The sequence below is a fragment of the Ambystoma mexicanum genome, chromosome 13 (genome assembly GCF_040938575.1).
Source record: "Ambystoma mexicanum isolate Mex_15411 chromosome 13, UKY_AmexF1_1, whole genome shotgun sequence".
Lineage (NCBI taxonomy): Eukaryota > Metazoa > Chordata > Amphibia > Caudata > Ambystomatidae > Ambystoma > Ambystoma mexicanum.
The window spans coordinates 342,250,239-342,272,010 of record NC_090938.1 but is presented as its reverse complement, the minus strand read 5'-3'; the positions used below and the strand labels follow the sequence as shown (position 1 = coordinate 342,272,010).

Here is a 21,772-nt window from a genome sequence, read left to right as displayed (position 1 = left end):
ATAGGGGTACAGTGGGGTGGGGCAGTGGGTAGGGTAGGTGTACAGTGGTGTGGGATATTGTGGGTAGCGAAGAGTGGGGTAGGTGTAGAGTGGTTTGGGGTATAGTCAGTGGTGGTAGAGTAGGGTGGGGATAAGGGTAGATTGGGTGAGAGGGGAGAGGTGGGAATAGAGGGGGTGGGGTAGTGAGTTAAGGTCAGGTAGAATTGGGTAAGATTTTTGTTATTATACCGGTAGCCATTTACAGCGGCAATTAAGCCATTAACTCACAGCAGACTGCTTAGAAACAACATAGATACCAGGGGTTGAGTTTTGGGTGGGAGGGGCAAGGAGTGGGTGGGAATGGCCAAAGAGGTAAGCATGGCCCAAGGCAGTCAATTAGACGATAAACAACCAACAATATTTAACAAATAAATAACCCAAAAAAAAACAAGTCGTGTGTCCCTCTTCACATGTCATCTCCCTCCTACCTGTACTTCAATGCAACGGTTTCGGCTTATAGGTGGTGCTTAAAATGCACAGTAGGCCATGTGCCTTCATCGCACCGGTGTTGTATACTAAACTGTTCCCCATGATAGACTGCTCGCCTGGTGTTCGGCAATCTTGGAGCCCCAACCCAACACCCTGACACAGCGATCGCCAAAAGGAAATAAAAATGTGCTGAAATGCTCCAGCCGGGCTTCTTAGTCCTGCTCTCTAAGAGGAAGGCTACAGCTCAATAAAACACCTTTTAAGAAGTAAACAAAAAATTGTATTCAATATATTATATGTTATTTCTTAAAGTGAAAAACCCCATTTTATGTCTCTCACTTGTTGCATGTTTCGCGTTTCTGTAGCATGCACGTCGAGTACTCCTTGGCACGCCTATCACTCAGGCCTTACCTGTTTCATATCTGTATGGCACTTTTGGGGTTGATCTGGGTACAGATCATCCTCTCCCGCGGATTTAACACTGAAGAGCACCGAGCACATAAAATGGTACAATACTAAAAAGTGAAAACAGTCTAAATCTGTTATTTGCGCATGAAAATGTGAGTGCTATAGTACAATAAATGAGATGCTTGGTCCGTAAAACTCGCCAGAAAATACTTGCAGAGAGTTGCAATCCGGGCAGTATCTGATGCCAAATGCGTTCTTTGTCAGATGTTTGTATGTATTGTTTTCAATAAAGTATTTAAAAATGAGCCTTCTTTAACACATGTCACACGCCTGCTTATTGTGTGTTGGTAGCGTTTTTCCTACCTCTCGCTGTAAAAATGAGAACAAAGTTTCTCGTGATGTCTCAGGCAGCCCGACCTGAGCCTCTGGTTCGTAACAAAAGTGCTGAATGCAGCACACAGTGCAGCAGCGGGCCAGTGGCGCAATGGATAACGCGTCTGCCTACGGAGCAGAAGATTCCAGGTTCGACTCCTGGCTGGCTCGTTCAAATGCTGCCTTTTTGTTCTGTATTTAAAAATGAGCCTTCTCACGCAAGGCACTCGAAGCTCATTGTGTGTTTGTAGTCACTGTTGCAGCGTGTTTCTACCTCTACTCGGGAGAAAAAATGGGAACTACGTTATTTCTCATGATGTCTCTAACACATGGCACACGCCTGCTCATTGTCAGTTCGTAGGCGTGTTTTCAACCACCTCTCCTTATAAAAATGAGAACTAAGTTGCTCATGATGGCTCAATCCGCATGATGAGCATCTGCGTCGTAACAAAAGTGCTGATTCCAAGAGTCACTGCAGCAGAGGGCCAGTGGCGCAATGGATAACGCGTCTGCCTACGGAGCAGAAGATTCCAGGTTCGACTCCTGGCTGGCTCGTTCGCATGCTGCCTTTTTGTTCTAGAAAGTATTTAAAAATGAGCCTTGTCACGCATGGCACACAAAAGCACATTGTTTGTTCGTAGTTAGTGCGTTTTTTCTACCTCTCCTCTGGGAAAAATGAGAACTAAGTTTCTCATGATGGCACACGCTCGCTCACCTGCTCATTGTGGGCTTGTAGCGTTTTTTTCTACCTCTCCTTGTAAAAATGAGAAGTACGTTTCTCACTGTGTCTCAAGCAGGAAACTTCTGTTTCGTTACAAAAGTGCTGACTCCTGCTCACGCTGTAGCAGCGGTCCAGTGGCGCAATGGATAACACATTTGACTAATTCCAGGTTGACTCCTGGCTGGCTCGATCATAGGCTGCCTTTTTGATTTATTCAATATGTATACATGGTCGAAGGCTGCAGACAGGCCCAGTAACAAGAGGAGGGCTTGCTTCTTGGCATCTTTGATATCATCCTGTTGAATCTTTAGGTCCAGTAAGGCCGATTCAGTGCCGTGGCTTGGTTGGAAACCAGATTGGCGCAAGCCCAGGAGATTGTGTGATTCCAGTCAAAACAGGTTCTTCCCTGTTCGTCCAAAACCATCAAGGACCACATTGACACCCTTGCTCTGAATCTGGCCGACTTCTGTAACCATTCCATCACCTGTGGAATCTTCCCCTCCACTCTGAAGCATTCTCTTGTGCACCCTCTTCTCAAAAATTCCACAGCCGACCCCTCCGGCCCGGCTAACTTCGCAGGTTTCTATCACTCCTTTCCAGGGCAAACTCTTGGAAAAGCTGACCATCTCCCAGCTTAATCTTCACACCGACTCTGTTGGTTGTCTCCATGACCATCAGCCTGGCTTCAGAGCTGTCAGAAGCATGGAAACTGCTCTCCTGAACACCTGTGAAGACCTGCTGTCCAACCATGACTCTAACATCCCTTTTGGGTCCTCATCCTACTCGATTTCTCTTCTGCCTTTGACACGGTCAACCATGCCATCCTGCTCAACTGTCTCCGTGATAAGCCGGGTATCACTGATCAGGCCCTGGCCTGGATGACCTCTTTCCACTCTGATCGGCCCTCCCAGGTCCAACTTGGGTCCTTCCTTTTCGCCATCTCATTCTCTACTTGTGGTGTTCCCCACGGGTCTAACCTCTTTCCCTGGCTGTTCAACCAATACCTGGCACCCATTTCCCACCGCATTGCAGCTCTCTGCTTCAACTTTCAGTGCTATGCGGATGACACTCTGCTTGTTTTCAGGCTTCCCTCCCTCATCTCTGACCGTCTGTCTGCCATCCAGGACTGGTCTGCCGCCAATGATCTCTGCCTTAATCCCATTTAGGCAGAGATTCTCCTCATCGGCACACCTGCACCCTCCTTTCCTGCCACTCTCTGGCCGGCCTCCCTTGGCCCTCTTCCTGCTCCCACCTTTGAGGCTAAGAACCTTGGGGTCATCTTCGACTCCACACTCTCCTTTTCTTCTCACATCTCTGACATCTCTAAGAAGTCAAACTACCAACTGTACATTTGCAGAGGTATTGTTCCTTTCCTCTCCTTCCCCCAGAAGCTTACTGTATCTAGAGCTCTGATTCTCTCTAGGCTAGACTACTGCAACAGCCTCTTTCTAAATCTGCCTGCTTCTTCTCTCTGTCCTCTGCAACTCATCCAGAACAGGACTGCAAGACGTTTCCTTGGTCTGAAGCCCAGGGATCGTATCTCTCCAGCCCTGAAATCTTTTCATTGCTCCCAGTGGCTGCAAGGGTTAAATTCAAGTCCCTCTGCATTGTCCACAAGGCTTACTGGGGCCTGGGTCCAAAATACCTTCAACTCTCCCTCCGTAAATACCTTCCCACTCGAGCTCTTTTCTCCTCCACCTCCAACTCCCTCAGGGCCGGTCGCTTCTCCAAGCAACGGGTTGGGGGTAGATCTCTTTCCTCAGCTGGGGCCTCCCTCTGGAACAGCCTGCCTGCCACACTGAAACTTGAGGAGAACCATCTCTGGTTCCGGAAGAACCTCAAGACCTTCCTCTTTGCTTCTGCCTTTGCTCTTCCGCTCCCCTGCTGATCTGTCTGCTTCAGCTCCGTGCACCTGGCTACCCTCTGATTTCGGGCCAAGGTCCCTGCCCACCCAGCCGCACACCTGCACTGCCTCCTGGCAACCCTTGCACGCAATCCTTGCACTTGGGTCTGTATCTGTAACCCTACAGTGCCCTTACCTGCACTTATCAGACACCCCTTGTCTGCGCTTTAAACCTCGCACTTGCCACCCTGCTGGCTGCGCTACCAGTTGTTGTTGTTTTTATCCCTTCCTAGGCACGTTCCACCTCGCCCCTCTCCTTGCACTTTCCTCCCTCCCTCTCCCCTGCACTTGAGCATTCTCAATGTCACTGGGCCTAGGAAGATCGCTGTTTTGTCCTCCCTTCTTCCCCTCCCTTGCCTCGTCACGCTCTGAAACACGCGTGTATGAGTACGATTCAAATACAATATCATGTCATATCATAGCAGGAATCTATAGATCTGAAGATACGCAACTCCTTCAATCATTCATTGCAAACAGTAACAAACAAGGATAATTCCTCAGTGGTGTGATGGAGGCCCTTAACAGGTCTGAGGGATGTCCCCAACATCTGGAACACGATTTATCCTCCCATTACACCACTAATGAAACTTCTTTGCCTTCTCCATTGTTCAGGACGTTTTGGCATGTGCCAATTTGCACTGGACGCAGATCCCCTGCCGCTGAGGCCTCTTGGCCATGACCTTTTAGCACTGCTATGATTTGGCAAGTGAAGAATCACAACATAGGGCCACCACTAGATGCAATGTGATGTACGCTATCTGCCAAGATGGGCTACGTGCTACATGCCAACATACAGAAAGCGGAGTCTTTACTTTTTGAAGGGTCTTCCCGTGAAAGGGCTGTTTGGCGCTTACATGGCAGAATGCATGGACCTCAGAATAGAATACTTTGTGCATCTACCTACATCCGAAGAGACACTGTCAAAGGTGTGCCTGTTCACTTTGACTGCCTGTCTGATCTTGAACAACTAGCGTAGGTCTGGGGTAAGTTGAAGACTCAACAAACACGTACCTTAACTCGGTAGTGATCTGAAGATATGGAAAGGCTGGGCGAAATCTATTGGGATCAAAGGACCTCGTGTCACCTTGCCAGTCTACAGTGGTTTGATGGATAGGGGTACAGTGGGGTGGGGCAGTGGGTAGGGTAGGTCTACAGTGGTGTGGGATATTGTGGGTAGCGAAGAGTGGGGTAGGTGTAGAGTGGTTTGGGGTATAGTCAGTGGTGGTAGAGTAGGGTGGGGATAAGGGTAGATTGGGTGAGAGGGGAGAGGTGGGAATAGAGGGGGTGGGGTAGTGAGTTAAGGACAGGTAGAATTGGGTAAGATTTTTGTTATTATACCGGTAGCCATTTACAGCGGCAATTAAGCCATTAACTCACAGCAGACTGCTTAGAAACAACATAGATACCAGGGGTTGAGTTTTGGGTGGGAGGGGCAAGGAGTGGGTGGGAATGGCCAAAGAGGTAAGCATGGCCCAAGGCAGTCAATTAGACGATAAACAACCAACAATATTTAACAAATAAATAACCCAAAAAAAACCAAGTCGTGTGTCCCTCTTCACATGTCATCTCCCTCCTACCTGTACTTCAATGCAACGGTTTCGGCTTATAGGTGGTGCTTAAAATGCACAGTAGGCCATGTGCCTTCATCGCACCGGTGTTGTATACTAAACTGTTCCCCATGATAGACTGCTCGCCTGGTGTTCGGCAATCTTGGAGCCCCAACCCAACACCCTGACACAGCGATCGCCAAAAGGAAATAAAAATGTGCTGAAATGCTCCAGCCGGGCTTCTTAGTCCTGCTCTCTAAGAGGAAGGCTACAGCTCAATAAAACACCTTTTAAGAAGTAAACAAAAAATTGTATTCAATATATTATATGTTATTTTCTTAAAGTGAAAAACCCCATTTTATGTCTCTCACTTGTTGCATGTTTCGCGTTTCTGTGGCATGCACGTCGAGTACTCCTTGGCACGCCTATCACTCAGGCCTTATCTGTTTCATATCTGTATGGCACTTTTGGGGTTGATCTGGGTACAGATCATCCTCTCCCGCGGATTTAACACTGAAGAGCACCGAGCACATAAAATGGTACAATACTAAAAAGTGAAAACAGTCTAAATCTGTTATTTGCGCATGAAAATGTGAGTGCTATAGTACAATAAATGAGATGCTTGGTCCGTAAAACTCGCCAGAAAATACGTGCAGAGAGTTGCAATCCGGGCAGTATCTGATGGCAAATGCGTTCTTTGTCAGATGTTTGTATGTATTGTTTTCAATAAAGTATTTAAAAATGAGCCTTCTTTAACACATGTCACACGCCTGCTTATTGTGTGTTGGTAGCGTTTTTCCTACCTCTCGCTGTAAAAATGAGAACAAAGTTTCTCGTGATGTCTCAGGCAGCCCGACCTGAGCCTCTGGTTCGTAACAAAAGTGCTGAATGCAGCTCACAGTGGAGCAGCGGGCCAGTGGCGCAATGGATAACGCGTCTGCCTACGGAGCAGAAGATTCCAGGTTCGACTCCTGGCTGGCTCGTTCAAATGCTGCCTTTTTGTTCTGTATTTAAAAATGAGCCTTCTCACGCAAGGCACTCGAAAGCTCATTGTGTGTTTGTAGTCACTGTTGCAGCGTGTTTCTACCTCTACTCGGGAGAAAAAATGGGAACTACCTTATTTCTCATGATGTCTCTAACACATGGCACACGCCTGCTCATTGTCAGTTCGTAGGCGTGTTTTCAACCACCTCTCCTTATAAAAATGAGAACTAAGTTGCTCATGATGGCTCAATCCGCATGATGAGCCTCTGCGTCGTAACAAAAGTGCTGATTCCAAGAGTCACTGCAGCAGAGGGCCAGTGGCGCAATGGATAACGCGTCTGCCTACGGAGCAGAAGATTCCAGGTTCGACTCCTGGCCGGCTCGTTCGCATGCTGCCTTTTTGTTCTAGAAAGTATTTAAAAATGAGCCTTGTCACGCATGGCACACAAAAGCACATTGTTTGTTCGTAGTTAGTGCGTTTTTTCTACCTCTCCTCTGGGAAAAATGAGAACTAAGTTTCTCATGATGGCACACGCTCGCTCACCTGCTCATTGTGGGCTTGTAGCGTTTTTTTCTACCTCTCCTTGTAAAAATGAGAAGTACGTTTCTCACTGTGTCTCAAGCAGGAAACTTCTGTTTCGTTACAAAAGTGCTGACTCCTGCTCACGCTGTAGCAGCGGTCCAGTGGCGCAATGGATAACACATTTGACTAATTCCAGGTTGACTCCTGGCTGGCTCGATCATAGGCTGCCTTTTTGATTTATTCAATATGTATACATGGTCGAAGGCTGCAGACAGGCCCAGTAACAAGAGGAGGGCTTGCTTCTTGGCATCTTTGATATCATCCTGTTGAATCTTTAGGTCCAGTAAGGCCGATTCAGTGCCGTGGCTTGGTTGGAAACCAGATTGGCGCAAGCCCAGGAGATTGTGTGATTCCAGTCAAAACAGGTTCTTCCCTGTTCGTCCAAAACCATCAAGGACCACATTGACACCCTTGCTCTGAATCTGGCCGACTTCTGTAACCATTCCATCACCTGTGGAATCTTCCCCTCCACTCTGAAGCATTCTCTTGTGCACCCTCTTCTCAAAAATTCCACAGCCGACCCCTCCGGCCCGGCTAACTTCGCAGGTTTCTATCACTCCTTTCCAGGGCAAACTCTTGGAAAAGCTGACCATCTCCCAGCTTAATCTTCACACCGACTCTGTTGGTTGTCTCCATGACCATCAGCCTGGCTTCAGAGCTGTCAGAAGCATGGAAACTGCTCTCCTGAACACCTGTGAAGACCTGCTGTCCAACCATGACTCTAACATCCCTTTTGGGTCCTCATCCTACTCGATTTCTCTTCTGCCTTTGACACGGTCAACCATGCCATCCTGCTCAACTGTCTCCGTGATAAGCCGGGTATCACTGATCAGGCCCTGGCCTGGATGACCTCTTTCCACTCTGATCGGCCCTCCCAGGTCCAACTTGGGTCCTTCCTTTTCGCCATCTCATTCTCTACTTGTGGTGTTCCCCACGGGTCTAACCTCTCTCCCTGGCTGTTCAACCAATACCTGGCACCCATTTCCCACCGCATTGCAGCTCTCTGCTTCAACTTTCAGTGCTATGCGGATGACACTCTGCTTGTTTTCAGGCTTCCCTCCCTCATCTCTGACCGTCTGTCTGCCATCCAGGACTGGTCTGCCGCCAATGATCTCTGCCTTAATCCCATTTAGGCAGAGATTCTCCTCATCGGCACACCTGCACCCTCCTTTCCTGCCACTCTCTGGCCGGCCTCCCTTGGCCCTCTTCCTGCTCCCACCTTTGAGGCTAAGAACCTTGGGGTCATCTTCGACTCCACACTCTCCTTTTCTTCTCACATCTCTGACATCTCTAAGAAGTCAAACTACCAACTGTACATTTGCAGAGGTATTGTTCCTTTCCTCTCCTTCCCCCAGAAGTTTACTGTATCTAGAGCTCTGATTCTCTCTAGGCTAGACTACTGCAACAGCCTCTTTCTAAATCTGCCTGCTTCTTCTCTCTGTCCTCTGCAACTCATCCAGAACAGGACTGCAAGACGTTTCCTTGGTCTGAAGCCCAGGGATCGTATCTCTCCAGCCCTGAAATCTTTTCATTGCTCCCAGTGGCTGCAAGGGTTAAATTCAAGTCCCTCTGCATTGTCCACAAGGCTTACTGGGGCCTGGGTCCAAAATACCTTCAACTCTCCCTCCGTAAATACCTTCCCACTCGAGCTCTTTTCTCCTCCACCTCCAACTCCCTCAGGGCCGGTCGCTTCTCCAAGCAACGAGTTGGGGGTAGATCTCTTTCCTCAGCTGGGGCCTCCCTCTGGAACAGCCTGCCTGCCACACTGAAACTTGAGGAGAACCATCTCTGGTTCCGGAAGCACCTCAAGACCTTCCTCTTTGCTTCTGCCTTTGCTCTTCCGCTCCCCTGCTGATCTGTCTGCTTCGGCTCCGTGCACCTGGCTACCCTCTGATTTCGGGCCAAGGTCCCTGCCCACCCAGCCGCACACCTGCACTGCCTCCTGGCAACCCTTGCACGCAATCCTTGCACTTGGGTCTGTATCTGTAACCCTACAGTGCCCTTACCTGCACTTATCAGACACCCCTTGTCTGCGCTTTAAACCTCGCACTTGCCACCCTGCTGGCTGCGCTACCAGTTGTTGTTGTTTTTATCCCTTCCTCGGCACGTTCCACCTCGCCCCTCTCCTTGCACTTTCCTCCCTCCCTCTCCCCTGCACTTGAGCATTCTCAATGTCACTGGGCCTAGGAAGATCGCTGTTTTGTCCTCCCTTCTTCCCCTCCCTTGCCTCGTCACGCTCTGAAACACGCGTGTATGAGTACGATTCAAATACAATATCATGTCATATCATAGCAGGAATCTATAGATCTGAAGATACGCAACTCCTTCAATCATTCATTGCAAACAGTAACAAACAAGGATGATTCCTCAGTGGTGTGATGGAGGCCCTTAACAGGTCTGAGGGATGTCCCCAACATCTGGAACACGATTTATCCTCCCATTACACCACTAATGAAACTTCTTTGCCTTCTCCATTGTTCAGGACGTTTTGGCATGTGCCAATTTGCACTGGACGCAGATCCCCTGCCGCTGAGGCCTCTTGGCCATGACCTTTTAGCACTGCTATGATTTGGCAAGTGAAGAATCACAACATGGGGCCACCACTAGATGCAATGTGATGTACGCTATCTGCCAAGATGGGCTACGTGCTACATGCCAACATACAGAAAGCGGAGTCTTTACTTTTTGAAGGGTCTTCCCGTGAAAGGGCTGTTTGGCGCTTACATGGCAGAATGCATGGACCTCAGAATAGAATACTTTGTGCATCTACCTACATCCGAAGAGACACTGTCAAAGGCGTGCCTGTTCACTTTGACTGCCTGTCTGATCTTGAACAACTAGCGTAGGTCTGGGGTAAGTTTAAGACTCAACAAACACGTACCTTAACTCGGTAGTGATCTGAAGATATGGAAAGGCTGGGCGAAATCTATTGGGATCAAAGGACCTCGTGTCACCTTGCCAGTCTACAGTGGTTTGATGGATAGGGGTACAGTGGGGTGGGGCAGTGGGTAGGGTAGGTGTACAGTGGTGTGGGATATTGTGGGTAGCGAAGAGTGGGGTAGGTGTAGAGTGGTTTGGGGTATAGTCAGTGGTGGTAGAGTAGGGTGGGGATAAGGGTAGATTGGGTGAGAGGGGAGAGGTGGGAATAGAGGGGGTGGGGTAGTGAGTTAAGGACAGGTAGAATTGGGTAAGATTTTTGTTATTATACCGGTAGCCATTTACAGCGGCAATTAAGCCATTAACTCACAGCAGACTGCTTAGAAACAACATAGATACCAGGGGTTGAGTTTTGGGTGGGAGGGGCAAGGAGTGGGTGGGAATGGCCAAAGAGGTAAGCATGGCCCAAGGCAGTCAATTAGACGATAAACAACCAACAATATTTAACAAATAAATAACCCAAAAAAAAACAAGTCGTGTGTCCCTCTTCACATGTCATCTCCCTCCTACCTGTACTTCAATGCAACGGTTTCGGCTTATAGGTGGTGCTTAAAATGCAGAGTAGGCCATGTGCCTTCATCGCACCGGTGTTGTATACTAAACTGTTCCCCATGATAGACTGCTCGCCTGGTGTTCGGCAATCTTGGAGCCCCATCCCAACACCCTGACACAGCGATCGCCAAAAGGAAATAAAAATGTGCTGAAATGCTCCAGCCGGGCTTCTTAGTCCTGCTCTCTAAGAGGAAGGCTACAGCTCAATAAAACACCTTTTAAGAAGTAAACAAAAAATTGTATTCAATATATTATATGTTATTTTCTTAAAGTGAAAAACCCCATTTTATGTCTCTCACTTGTTGCATGTTTCGCGTTTCTGTGGCATGCACGTTGAGTACTCCTTGGCACGCCTATCACTCAGGCCTTATCTGTTTCATATCTGTATGGCACTTTTGGGGTTGATCTGGGTACAGATCATCCTCTCCCGCGGATTTAACACTGAAGAGCACCGAGCACATAAAATGGTACAATACTAAAAAGTGAAAACAGTCTAAATCTGTTATTTGCGCATGAAAATGTGAGTGCTATAGTACAATAAATGAGATGCTTGGTCCGTAAAACTCGCCAGAAAATACGTGCAGAGAGTTGCAATCCGGGCAGTATCTGATGCCAAATGCGTTCTTTGTCAGATGTTTGTATGTATTGTTTTCAATAAAGTATTTAAAAATGAGCCTTCTTTAACACATGTCACACGCCTGCTTATTGTGTGTTGGTAGCGTTTTTCCTACCTCTCGCTGTAAAAATGAGAACAAAGTTTCTCGTGATGTCTCAGGCAGCCCGACCTGAGCCTCTGGTTCGTAACAAAAGTGCTGAATGCAGCTCACAGTGCAGCAGCGGGCCAGTGGCGCAATGGATAACGCGTCTGCCTACGGAGCAGAAGATTCCAGGTTCGACTCCTGGCTGGCTCGTTCAAATGCTGCCTTTTTGTTCTGTATTTAAAAATGAGCCTTCTCACGCAAGGCACTCGAAGCTCATTGTGTGTTTGTAGTCAGTGTTGCAGCGTGTTTCTACCTCTACTCGGGAGAAAAAATGGGAACTACGTTATTTCTCATGATCTCTCTAACATATGGCACACGCCTGCTCATTGTCAGTTCGTAGGCGTGTTTTCAACCACCTCTCCTTATAAAAATGAGAACTAAGTTGCTCATGATGGCTCAATCCGCATGATGAGCATCTGCGTCGTAACAAAAGTGCTGATTCCAAGAGTCACTGCAACAGAGGGCCAGTGGCGCAATGGATAACGCGTCTGCCTACGGAGCAGAAGATTCCAGGTTCGACTCCTGGCTGGCTCGTTCGCATGCTGCCTTTTTGTTCTAGAAAGTATTTAAAAATGAGCCTTGTCACGCATGGCACACAAAAGCACATTGTTTGTTCGTAGTTAGTGCGTTTTTTCTACCTCTCCTCTGGGAAAAATGAGAACTAAGTTTCTCATGATGGCACACGCTCGCTCACCTGCTCATTGTGGGCTTGTAGCGTTTTTTTCTACCTCTCCTTGTAAAAATGAGAAGTACGTTTCTCACTGTGTCTCAAGCAGGAAACTTCTGTTTCGTTACAAAAGTGCTGACTCCTGCTCACGCTGTAGCAGCGGTCCAGTGGCGCAATGGATAACACATTTGACTAATTCCAGGTTGACTCCTGGCTGGCTCGATCATAGGCTGCCTTTTTGATTTATTCAATATGTATACATGGTCGAAGGCTGCAGACAGGCCCAGTAACAAGAGGAGGGCTTGCTTCTTGGCATCTTTGATATCATCCTGTTGAATCTTTAGGTCCAGTAAGGCCGATTCAGTGCCGTGGCTTGGTTGGAAACCAGATTGGCGCAAGCCCAGGAGATTGTGTGATTCCAGTCAAAACAGGTTCTTCCCTGTTCGTCCAAAACCATCAAGGACCACATTGACACCCTTGCTCTGAATCTGGCCGACTTCTGTAACCATTCCATCACCTGTGGAATCTTCCCCTCCACTCTGAAGCATTCTCTTGTGCACCCTCTTCTCAAAAATTCCACAGCCGACCCCTCCGGCCCGGCTAACTTCGCAGGTTTCTATCACTCCTTTCCAGGGCAAACTCTTGGAAAAGCTGACCATCTTCCAGCTTAATCTTCACACCGACTCTGTTGGTTGTCTCCATGACCATCAGCCTGGCTTCAGAGCTGTCAGAAGCATGGAAACTGCTCTCCTGAACACCTGTGAAGACCTGCTGTCCAACCATGACTCTAACATCCCTTTTGGGTCCTCATCCTACTCGATTTCTCTTCTGCCTTTGACACGGTCAACCATGCCATCCTGCTCAACTGTCTCCGTGATAAGCCGGGTATCACTGATCAGGCCCTGGCCTGGATGACCTCTTTCCACTCTGATCGGCCCTCCCAGGTCCAACTTGGGTCCTTCCTTTTCGCCATCTCATTCTCTACTTGTGGTGTTCCCCACGGGTCTAACCTCTCTCCCTGGCTGTTCAACCAATACCTGGCACCCATTGCCCACCGCATTGCAGCTCTCTGCTTCAACTTTCAGTGCTATGCGGATGACACTCTGCTTGTTTTCAGGCTTCCCTCCCTCATCTCTGACCGTCTGTCTGCCATCCAGGACTGGTCTGCCGCCAATGATCTCTGCCTTAATCCCATTTAGGCAGAGATTCTCCTCATCGGCACACCTGCACCCTCCTTTCCTGCCACTCTCTGGCCGGCCTCCCTTGGCCCTCTTCCTGCTCCCACCTTTGAGGCTAAGAACCTTGGGGTCATCTTCGACTCCACACTCTCCTTTTCTTCTCACATCTCTGACATCTCTAAGAAGTCAAACTACCAACTGTACATTTGCAGAGGTATTGTTCCTTTCCTCTCCTTCCCCCAGAAGCTTACTGTATCTAGAGCTCTGATTCTCTCTAGGCTAGACTACTGCAACAGCCTCTTTCTAAATCTGCCTGCTTCTTCTCTCTGTCCTCTGCAACTCATCTAGAAAAGGACTGCAAGACGTTTCCTTGGTCTGAAGCCCAGGGATCGTATCTCTCCAGCCCTGAAATCTTTTCATTGCTCCCAGTGGCTGCAAGGGTTAAATTCAAGTCCCTCTGCATTGTCCACAAGGCTTACTGGGGCCTGGGTCCAAAATACCTTCAACTCTCCCTCCGTAAATACCTTCCCACTCGAGCTCTTTTCTCCTCCACCTCCAACTCCCTCAGGGCCGGTCGCTTCTCCAAGCAACGAGTTGGGGGTAGATCTCTTTCCTCAGCTGGGGCCTCCCTCTGGAACAGCCTGCCTGCCACACTGAAACTTGAGGAGAACCATCTCTGGTTCCGGAAGCACCTCAAGACCTTCCTCTTTGCTTCTGCCTTTGCTCTTCCGCTCCCCTGCTGATCTGTCTGCTTCGGCTCCGTGCACCTGGCTACCCTCTGATTTCGGGCCAAGGTCCCTGCCCACCCAGCCGCACACCTGCACTGCCTCCTGGCAACCCTTGCACGCAATCCTTGCACTTGGGTCTGTATCTGTAACCCTACAGTGCCCTTACCTGCACTTATCAGACACCCCTTGTCTGCGCTTTAAACCTCGCACTTGCCACCCTGCTGGCTGCGCTACCAGTTGTTGTTGTTTTTATCCCTTCCTCGGCACGTTCCACCTCGCCCCTCTCCTTGCACTTTCCTCCCTCCCTCTCCCCTGCACTTGAGCATTCTCAATGTCACTGGGCCTAAGAAGATCGCTGTTTTGTCCTCCCTTCTTCCCCTCCCTTGCCTCGTCACGCTCTGAAACACGCGTGTATGAGTACGATTCAAATACAATATCATGTCATATCATAGCAGGAATCTATAGATCTGAAGATACGCAACTCCTTCAATCATTCATTGCAAACAGTAACAAACAAGGATGATTCCTCAGTGGTGTGATGGAGGCCCTTAACAGGTCTGAGGGATGTCCCCAACATCTGGAACACGATTTATCCTCCCATTACACCACTAATGAAACTTCTTTGCCTTCTCCATTGTTCAGGACGTTTTGGCATGTGCCAATTTGCACTGGACGCAGATCCCCTGCCGCTGAGGCCTCTTGGCCATGACCTTTTAGCACTGCTATGATTTGGCAAGTGAAGAATCACAACATGGGGCCACCACTAGATGCAATGTGATGTACGCTATCTGCCAAGATGGGCTACGTGCTACATGCCAACATACAGAAAGCGGAGTCTTTACTTTTTGAAGGGTCTTCCCGTGAAAGGGCTGTTTGGCGCTTACATGGCAGAATGCATGGACCTCAGAATAGAATACTTTGTGCATCTACCTACATCCGAAGAGACACTGTCAAAGGCGTGCCTGTTCACTTTGACTGCCTGTCTGATCTTGAACAACTAGCGTAGGTCTGGGGTAAGTTGAAGACTCAACAAACACGTACCTTAACTCGGTAGTGATCTGAAGATATGGAAAGGCTGGGCGAAATCTATTGGGATCAAAGGACCTCGTGTCACCTTGCCAGTCTACAGTGGTTTGATGGATAGGGGTACAGTGGGGTGGGGCAGTGGGTAGGGTAGGTGTACAGTGGTGTGGGATATTGTGGGTAGCGAAGAGTGGGGTAGGTGTAGAGTGGTTTGGGGTATAGTCAGTGGTGGTAGAGTAGGGTGGGGATAAGGGTAGATTGGGTGAGAGGGGAGAGGTGGGAATAGAGGGGGTGGGGTAGTGAGTTAAGGACAGGTAGAATTGGGTAAGATTTTTGTTATTATACCGGTAGCCATTTACAGCGGCAATTAAGCCATTAACTCACAGCAGACTGCTTAGAAACAACATAGATACCAGGGGTTGAGTTTTGGGTGGGAGGGGCAAGGAGTGGGTGGGAATGGCCAAAGAGGTAAGCATGGCCCAAGGCAGTCAATTAGACGATAAACAACCAACAATATTTAACAAATAAATAACCCAAAAAAAAACAAGTCATGTGTCCCTCTTCACATGTCATCTCCCTCCTACCTGTACTTCAATGCAACGGTTTCGGCTTATAGGTGGTGCTTAAAATGCACAGTAGGCCATGTGCCTTCATCGCACCGGTGTTGTATACTAAACTGTTCCCCATGATAGACTGCTCGCCTGGTGTTCGGCAATCTTGGAGCCCCAACCCAACACCCTGACACAGCGATCGCCAAAAGGAAATAAAAATGTGCTGAAATGCTCCAGCCGGGCTTCTTAGTCCTGCTCTCTAAGAGGAAGGCTACAGCTCAATAAAACACCTTTTAAGAAGTAAACAAAAAATTGTATTCAATATATTATATGTTATTTCTTAAAGTGAAAAACCCCATTTTATGTCTCTCACTTGTTGCATGTTTCGCGTTTCTGTGGCATGCACGTCGAGTACTCCTTTGCACGCCTATCACTCAGGCCTTATCTGTTTCATATCTGTATGGCACTTTTGGGGTTGATCTGGGTACAGATCATCCTCTCCCGCGGATTTAACACTGGAGAGCACCGAGCACATAAAATGGTACAATACTAAAAAGTGAAAACAGTCTAAATCTGTTATTTGCGCATGAAAATGTGAGTGCTATCGTACAATAAATGAGATGCTTGGTCCGTAAAACTCGCCAGAAAATACGGGCAGAGAGTTGCAATCCGGGCAGTATCTGATGCCAAATGCGTTCTTTGTCAGATGTTTGTATGTATTGTTTTCAATAAAGTATTTAAAAATGAGCCTTCTTTAACACATGTCACACGCCTGCTTATTGTGTGTTGGTAGCGTTTTTCCTACCTCTCGCTGTAAAAATGAGAACAAAGTTTCTCGTGATGTCTCAGGCAGCCCGACCTGAGCCTCTGGTTCGTAACAAAAGTGCTGAATGCAGCACACAGTGCAGCAGCGGGCCAGTGGCGCAATGGATAACGCGTCTGCCTACGGAGCAGAAGATTCCAGGTTCGACTCCTGGCTGGCTCGTTCAAATGCTGCCTTTTTGTTCTGTATTTAAAAATGAGCCTTCTCACGCAAGGCACTCGAAAGCTCATTGTGTGTTTGTAGTCACTGTTGCAGCGTGTTTCTACCTCTACTCGGGAGAAAAAATGGGAACTACCTTATTTCTCATGATGTCTCTAACACATGGCACACGCCTGCTCATTGTCAGTTCGTAGGCGTGTTTTCAACCACCTCTCCTTATAAAAATGAGAACTAAGTTGCTCATGATGGCTCAATCCGCATGATGAGCCTCTGCGTCGTAACAAAAGTGCTGATTCCAAGAGTCACTGCAGCAGAGGGCCAGTGGCGCAATGGATAACGCGTCTGCCTACGGAGCAGAAGATTCCAGGTTCGACTCCTGGCTGGCTCGTTCGCATGCTGCCTTTTTGTTCTAGAAAGTATTTAAAAATGAGCCTTGTCACGCATGGCACACAAAAGCACATTGTTTGTTCGTAGTTAGTGCGTTTTTTCTACCTCTCCTCTGGGAAAAATGAGAACTAAGTTTCTCATGATGGCACACGCTCGCTCACCTGCTCATTGTGGGCTTGTAGCGTTTTTTTCTACCTCTCCTTGTAAAAATGAGAAGTACGTTTCTCACTGTGTCTCAAGCAGGAAACTTCTATTTCGTTACAAAAGTGCTGACTCCTGCTCACGCTGTAGCAGCGGTCCAGTGGCGCAATGGATAACACATTTGACTAATTCCAGGTTGACTCCTGGCTGGCTCGATCATAGGCTGCCTTTTTGATTTATTCAATATGTATACATGGTCGAAGGCTGCAGACAGGCCCAGTAACAAGAGGAGGGCTTGCTTCTTGGCATCTTTGATATCATCCTGTTGAATCTTTAGGTCCAGTAAGGCCGATTCAGTGCCGTGGCTTGGTTGGAAACCAGATTGGCGCAAGCCCAGGAGATTGTGTGATTCCAGTCAAAACAGGTTCTTCCCTGTTCGTCCAAAACCATCAAGGACCACATTGACACCCTTGCTCTGAATCTGGCCGACTTCTGTAACCATTCCATCACCTGTGGAATCTTCCCCTCCACTCTGAAGCATTCTCTTGTGCACCCTCTTCTCAAAAATTCCACAGCCGACCCCTCCGGCCCGGCTAACTTCGCAGGTTTCTATCACTCCTTTCCAGGGCAAACTCTTGGAAAAGCTGACCATCTCCCAGCTTAATCTTCACACCGACTCTGTTGGTTGTCTCCATGACCATCAGCCTGGCTTCAGAGCTGTCAGAAGCATGGAAACTGCTCTCCTGAACACCTGTGAAGACCTGCTGTCCAACCATGACTCTAACATCCCTTTTGGGTCCTCATCCTACTCGATTTCTCTTCTGCCTTTGACACGGTCAACCATGCTATCCTGCTCAACTGTCTCCGTGATAAGCCGGGTATCACTGATCAGGCCCTGGCCTGGATGACCTCTTTCCACTCTGATCGGCCCTCCCAGGTCCAACTTGGGTCCTTCCTTTTCGCCATCTCATTCTCTACTTGTGGTGTTCCCCACGGGTCTAACCTCTCTCCCTGGCTGTTCAACCAATACCTGGCACCCATTGCCCACCGCATTGCAGCTCTCTGCTTCAACTTTCAGTGCTATGCGGATGACACTCTGCTTGTTTTCAGGCTTCCCTCCCTCATCTCTGACCGTCTGTCTGCCATCCAGGACTGGTCTGCCGCCAATGATCTCTGCCTTAATCCCATTTAGGCAGAGATTCTCCTCATCGGCACACCTGCACCCTCCTTTCCTGCCACTCTCTGGCCGGCCTCCCTTGGCCCTCTTCCTGCTCCCACCTTTGAGGCTAAGAACCTTGGGGTCATCTTCGACTCCACACTCTCCTTTTCTTCTCACATCTCTGACATCTCTAAGAAGTCAAACTACCAACTGTACATTTGCAGAGGTATTGTTCCTTTCCTCTCCTTCCCCCAGAAGCTTACTGTATCTAGAGCTCTGATTCTCTCTAGGCTAGACTACTGCAACAGCCTCTTTCTAAATCTGCCTGCTTCTTCTCTCTGTCCTCTGCAACTCATCCAGAACAGGACTGCAAGACGTTTCCTTGGTCTGAAGCCCAGGGATCGTATCTCTCCAGCCCTGAAATCTTTTCATTGCTCCCAGTGGCTGCAAGGGTTAAATTCAAGTCCCTCTGCATTGTCCACAAGGCTTACTGGGGCCTGGGTCCAAAATACCTTCAACTCTCCCTCCGTAAATACCTTCCCACTCGAGCTCTTTTCTCCTCCACCTCCAACTCCCTCAGGGCCGGTCGCTTCTCCAAGCAACGAGTTGGGGGTAGATCTCTTTCCTCAGCTGGGGCCTCCCTCTGGAACAGCCTGCCTGCCACACTGAAACTTGAGGAGAACCATCTCTGGTTCCGGAAGCACCTCAAGACCTTCCTCTTTGCTTCTGCCTTTGCTCTTCCGCTCCCCTGCTGATCTGTCTGCTTCGGCTCCGTGCACCTGGCTACCCTCTGATTTCGGGCCAAGGTCCCTGCCCACCCAGCCGCACACCTGCACTGCCTCCTGGCAACCCTTGCACGCAATCCTTGCACTTGGGTCTGTATCTGTAACCCTACAGTGCCCTTACCTGCACTTATCAGACACCCCTTGTCTGCGCTTTAAACCTCGCACTTGCCACCCTGCTGGCTGCGCTACCAGTTGTTGTTGTTTTTATCCCTTCCTCGGCACGTTCCACCTCGCCCCTCTCCTTGCACTTTCCTCCCTCCCTCTCCCCTGCACTTGAGCATTCTCAATGTCACTGGGCCTAGGAAGATTGCTGTTTTGTCCTCCCTTCTTCCCCTCCCTTGCCTCGTCACGCTCTGAAACACGCGTGTATGAGTACGATTCAAATACAATATCATGTCATATCATAGCAGGAATCTATAGATCTGAAGATACGCAACTCCTTCAATCATTCATTGCAAACAGTAACAAACAAGGATGATTCCTCAGTGGTGTGATGGAGGCCCTTAACAGGTCTGAGGGATGTCCCCAACATCTGGAACACGATTTATCCTCCCATTACACCACTAATGAAACTTCTTTGCCTTCTCCATTGTTCAGGACGTTTTGGCATGTGCCAATTTGCACTGGACGCAGATCCCCTGCCGCTGAGGCCTCTTGGCCATGACCTTTTAGCACTGCTATGATTTGGCAAGTGAAGAATCACAACATGGGGCCACCACTAGATGCAATGTGATGTACGCTATCTGCCAAGATGGGCTACGTGCTACATGCCAACATACAGAAAGCGGAGTCTTTACTTTTTGAAGGGTCTTCCCGTGAAAGGGCTGTTTGGCGCTTACATGGCAGAATGCATGGACCTCAGAATAGAATACTTTGTGCATCTACCTACATCCGAAGAGACACTGTCAAAGGCGTGCCTGTTCACTTTGACTGGCTGTCTGATCTTGAACAACTAGCGTAGGTCTGGGGTAAGTTGAAGACTCAACAAACACGTACCTTAACTCGGTAGTGATCTGAAGATATGGAAAGGCTGGGCGAAATCTATTGGGATCAAAGGACCTCGTGTCACCTTGCCAGTCTACAGTGGTTTGATGGATAGGGGTACAGTGGGGTGGGGCAGTGGGTAGGGTAGGTGTACAGTGGTGTGGGATATTGTGGGTAGCGAAGAGTGGGGTAGGTGTAGAGTGGTTTGGGGTATAGTCAGTGGTGGTAGAGTAGGGTGGGGATAAGTGTAGATTGGGTGAGAGGGGAGAGGTGGGAATAGAGGGGGTGGGGTAGTGAGTTAAGGACAGGTAGAATTGGGTAAGATTTTTGTTATTATACCGGTAGCCATTTACAGCGGCAATTAAGCCATTAACTCACAGCAGACTGCTTAGAAACAACATAGATACCAGGGGTTGAGTTTTGGGTGGGAGGGGCAAGGAGTGGGTGGGAATGGCCAAAGAGGTAAGCATGGCCCAAGGCAGTCAATTAGACGATAAACAACCAACAATATTTAACAAATAAATAACCCAAAAAAAAACAAGTCATGTGTCCCTCTTCACATGTCATCTCCCTCCTACCTGTACTTCAATGCAACGGTTTCGGCTTATAGGTGGTGCTTAAAATGCACAGTAGGCCATGTGCCTTCATCGCACCGGTGTTGTATACTAAACTGTTCCCCATGATAGACTGCTCGCCTGGTGTTCGGCAATCTTGGAGCCCCAACCCAACACCCTGACACAGCGATCGCCAAAAGGAAATAAAAATGTGCTGAAATGCTCCAGCCGGGCTTCTTAGTCCTGCTCTCTAAGAGGAAGGCTACAGCTCAATAAAACACCTTTTAAGAAGTAAACAAAAAATTGTATTCAATATATTATATGTTATTTCTTAAAGTGAAAAACCCCATTTTATGTCTCTCACTTGTTGCATGTTTCGCGTTTCTGTGGCATGCACGTCGAGTACTCCTTGGCACGCCTATCACTTAGGCCTTACCTGTTTCATATCTGTATGGCACTTTTGGGGTTGATCTGGGTACAGATCATCCTCTCCCGCGGATTTAACACTGAAGAGCACCGAGCACATAAAATGGTACAATACTAAAAAGTGAAAACAGTCTAAATCTGTTATTTGCGCATGAAAATGTGAGTGCTATAGTACAATAAATGAGATGCTTGGTCCGTAAAACTCGCCAGAAAATACGTGCAGAGAGTTGCAATCCGGGCAGTATCTGATGCCAAATGCGTTCTTTGTCAGATGTTTGTATGTATTGTTTTCAATAAAGTATTTAAAAATGAGCCTTCTTTAACACATGTCACACGCCTGCTTATTGTGTGTTGGTAGCGTTTTTCCTACCTCTCGCTGTAAAAATGAGAACAAAGTTTCTCGTGATGTCTCAGGCAGCCCGACCTGAGCCTCTGGTTCGTAACAAAAGTGCTGAATGCAGCACACAGTGCAGCAGCGGGCCAGTGGCGCAATGGATAACGCGTCTGCCTACGGAGCAGAAGATTCCAGGTTCGACTCCTGGCTGGCTCGTTCAAATGCTGCCTTTTTGTTCTGTATTTAAAAATGAGCCTTCTCACGCAAGGCACTCGAAAGCTCATTGTGTGTTTGTAGTCACTGTTGCAGCGTGTTTCTACCTCTACTCGGGAGAAAAAATGGGAACTACGTTATTTCTCATGATGTCTCTAACACATGGCACACGCCTGCTCATTGTCAGTTCGTAGGCGTGTTTTCAACCACCTCTCCTTATAAAAATGAGAACTAAGTTGCTCATGATGGCTCAATCCGCATGATGAGCCTCTGCGTCGTAACAAAAGTGCTGATTCCAAGAGTCACTGCAGCAGAGGGCCAGTGGCGCAATGGATAACGCGTCTGCCTACGGAGCAGAAGATTCCAGGTTCGACTCCTGGCTGGCTCGTTCGCATGCTGCCTTTTTGTTCTAGAAAGTATTTAA

At 48.4% G+C, this 21,772-nt stretch overlaps 10 non-coding genes across 10 annotated transcripts; all 10 read left to right on the top strand.

Moving 5' to 3' along the window:
• Positions 1-1,346: 1,346 nt before the first annotated feature.
• Positions 1,347-1,419, top strand: TRNAR-ACG (transfer RNA arginine (anticodon ACG)). The gene has a single exon. It is a non-coding gene; the product is annotated as a tRNA-Arg (tRNA).
• Positions 1,420-1,730: 311 nt separating this feature from the next.
• TRNAR-ACG (transfer RNA arginine (anticodon ACG)) lies at positions 1,731-1,803 on the top strand. The gene has a single exon. It is a non-coding gene; the product is annotated as a tRNA-Arg (tRNA).
• A 4,526-nt stretch (positions 1,804-6,329) lies between these two features.
• On the top strand, positions 6,330-6,402 carry TRNAR-ACG (transfer RNA arginine (anticodon ACG)). Its single transcript has one exon. It is a non-coding gene; the product is annotated as a tRNA-Arg (tRNA).
• A 312-nt stretch (positions 6,403-6,714) lies between these two features.
• TRNAR-ACG (transfer RNA arginine (anticodon ACG)) lies at positions 6,715-6,787 on the top strand. Its single transcript has one exon. It is a non-coding gene; the product is annotated as a tRNA-Arg (tRNA).
• Positions 6,788-11,313: 4,526 nt separating this feature from the next.
• Positions 11,314-11,386, top strand: TRNAR-ACG (transfer RNA arginine (anticodon ACG)). The gene has a single exon. It is a non-coding gene; the product is annotated as a tRNA-Arg (tRNA).
• Positions 11,387-11,697: 311 nt separating this feature from the next.
• On the top strand, positions 11,698-11,770 carry TRNAR-ACG (transfer RNA arginine (anticodon ACG)). The gene has a single exon. It is a non-coding gene; the product is annotated as a tRNA-Arg (tRNA).
• Positions 11,771-16,295: 4,525 nt separating this feature from the next.
• TRNAR-ACG (transfer RNA arginine (anticodon ACG)) lies at positions 16,296-16,368 on the top strand. The gene has a single exon. It is a non-coding gene; the product is annotated as a tRNA-Arg (tRNA).
• A 312-nt stretch (positions 16,369-16,680) lies between these two features.
• TRNAR-ACG (transfer RNA arginine (anticodon ACG)) lies at positions 16,681-16,753 on the top strand. The gene has a single exon. It is a non-coding gene; the product is annotated as a tRNA-Arg (tRNA).
• Positions 16,754-21,278: 4,525 nt separating this feature from the next.
• Positions 21,279-21,351, top strand: TRNAR-ACG (transfer RNA arginine (anticodon ACG)). The gene has a single exon. It is a non-coding gene; the product is annotated as a tRNA-Arg (tRNA).
• Positions 21,352-21,663: 312 nt separating this feature from the next.
• Positions 21,664-21,736, top strand: TRNAR-ACG (transfer RNA arginine (anticodon ACG)). Its single transcript has one exon. It is a non-coding gene; the product is annotated as a tRNA-Arg (tRNA).
• The last annotated feature ends 36 nt before the right edge of the window (positions 21,737-21,772 follow it).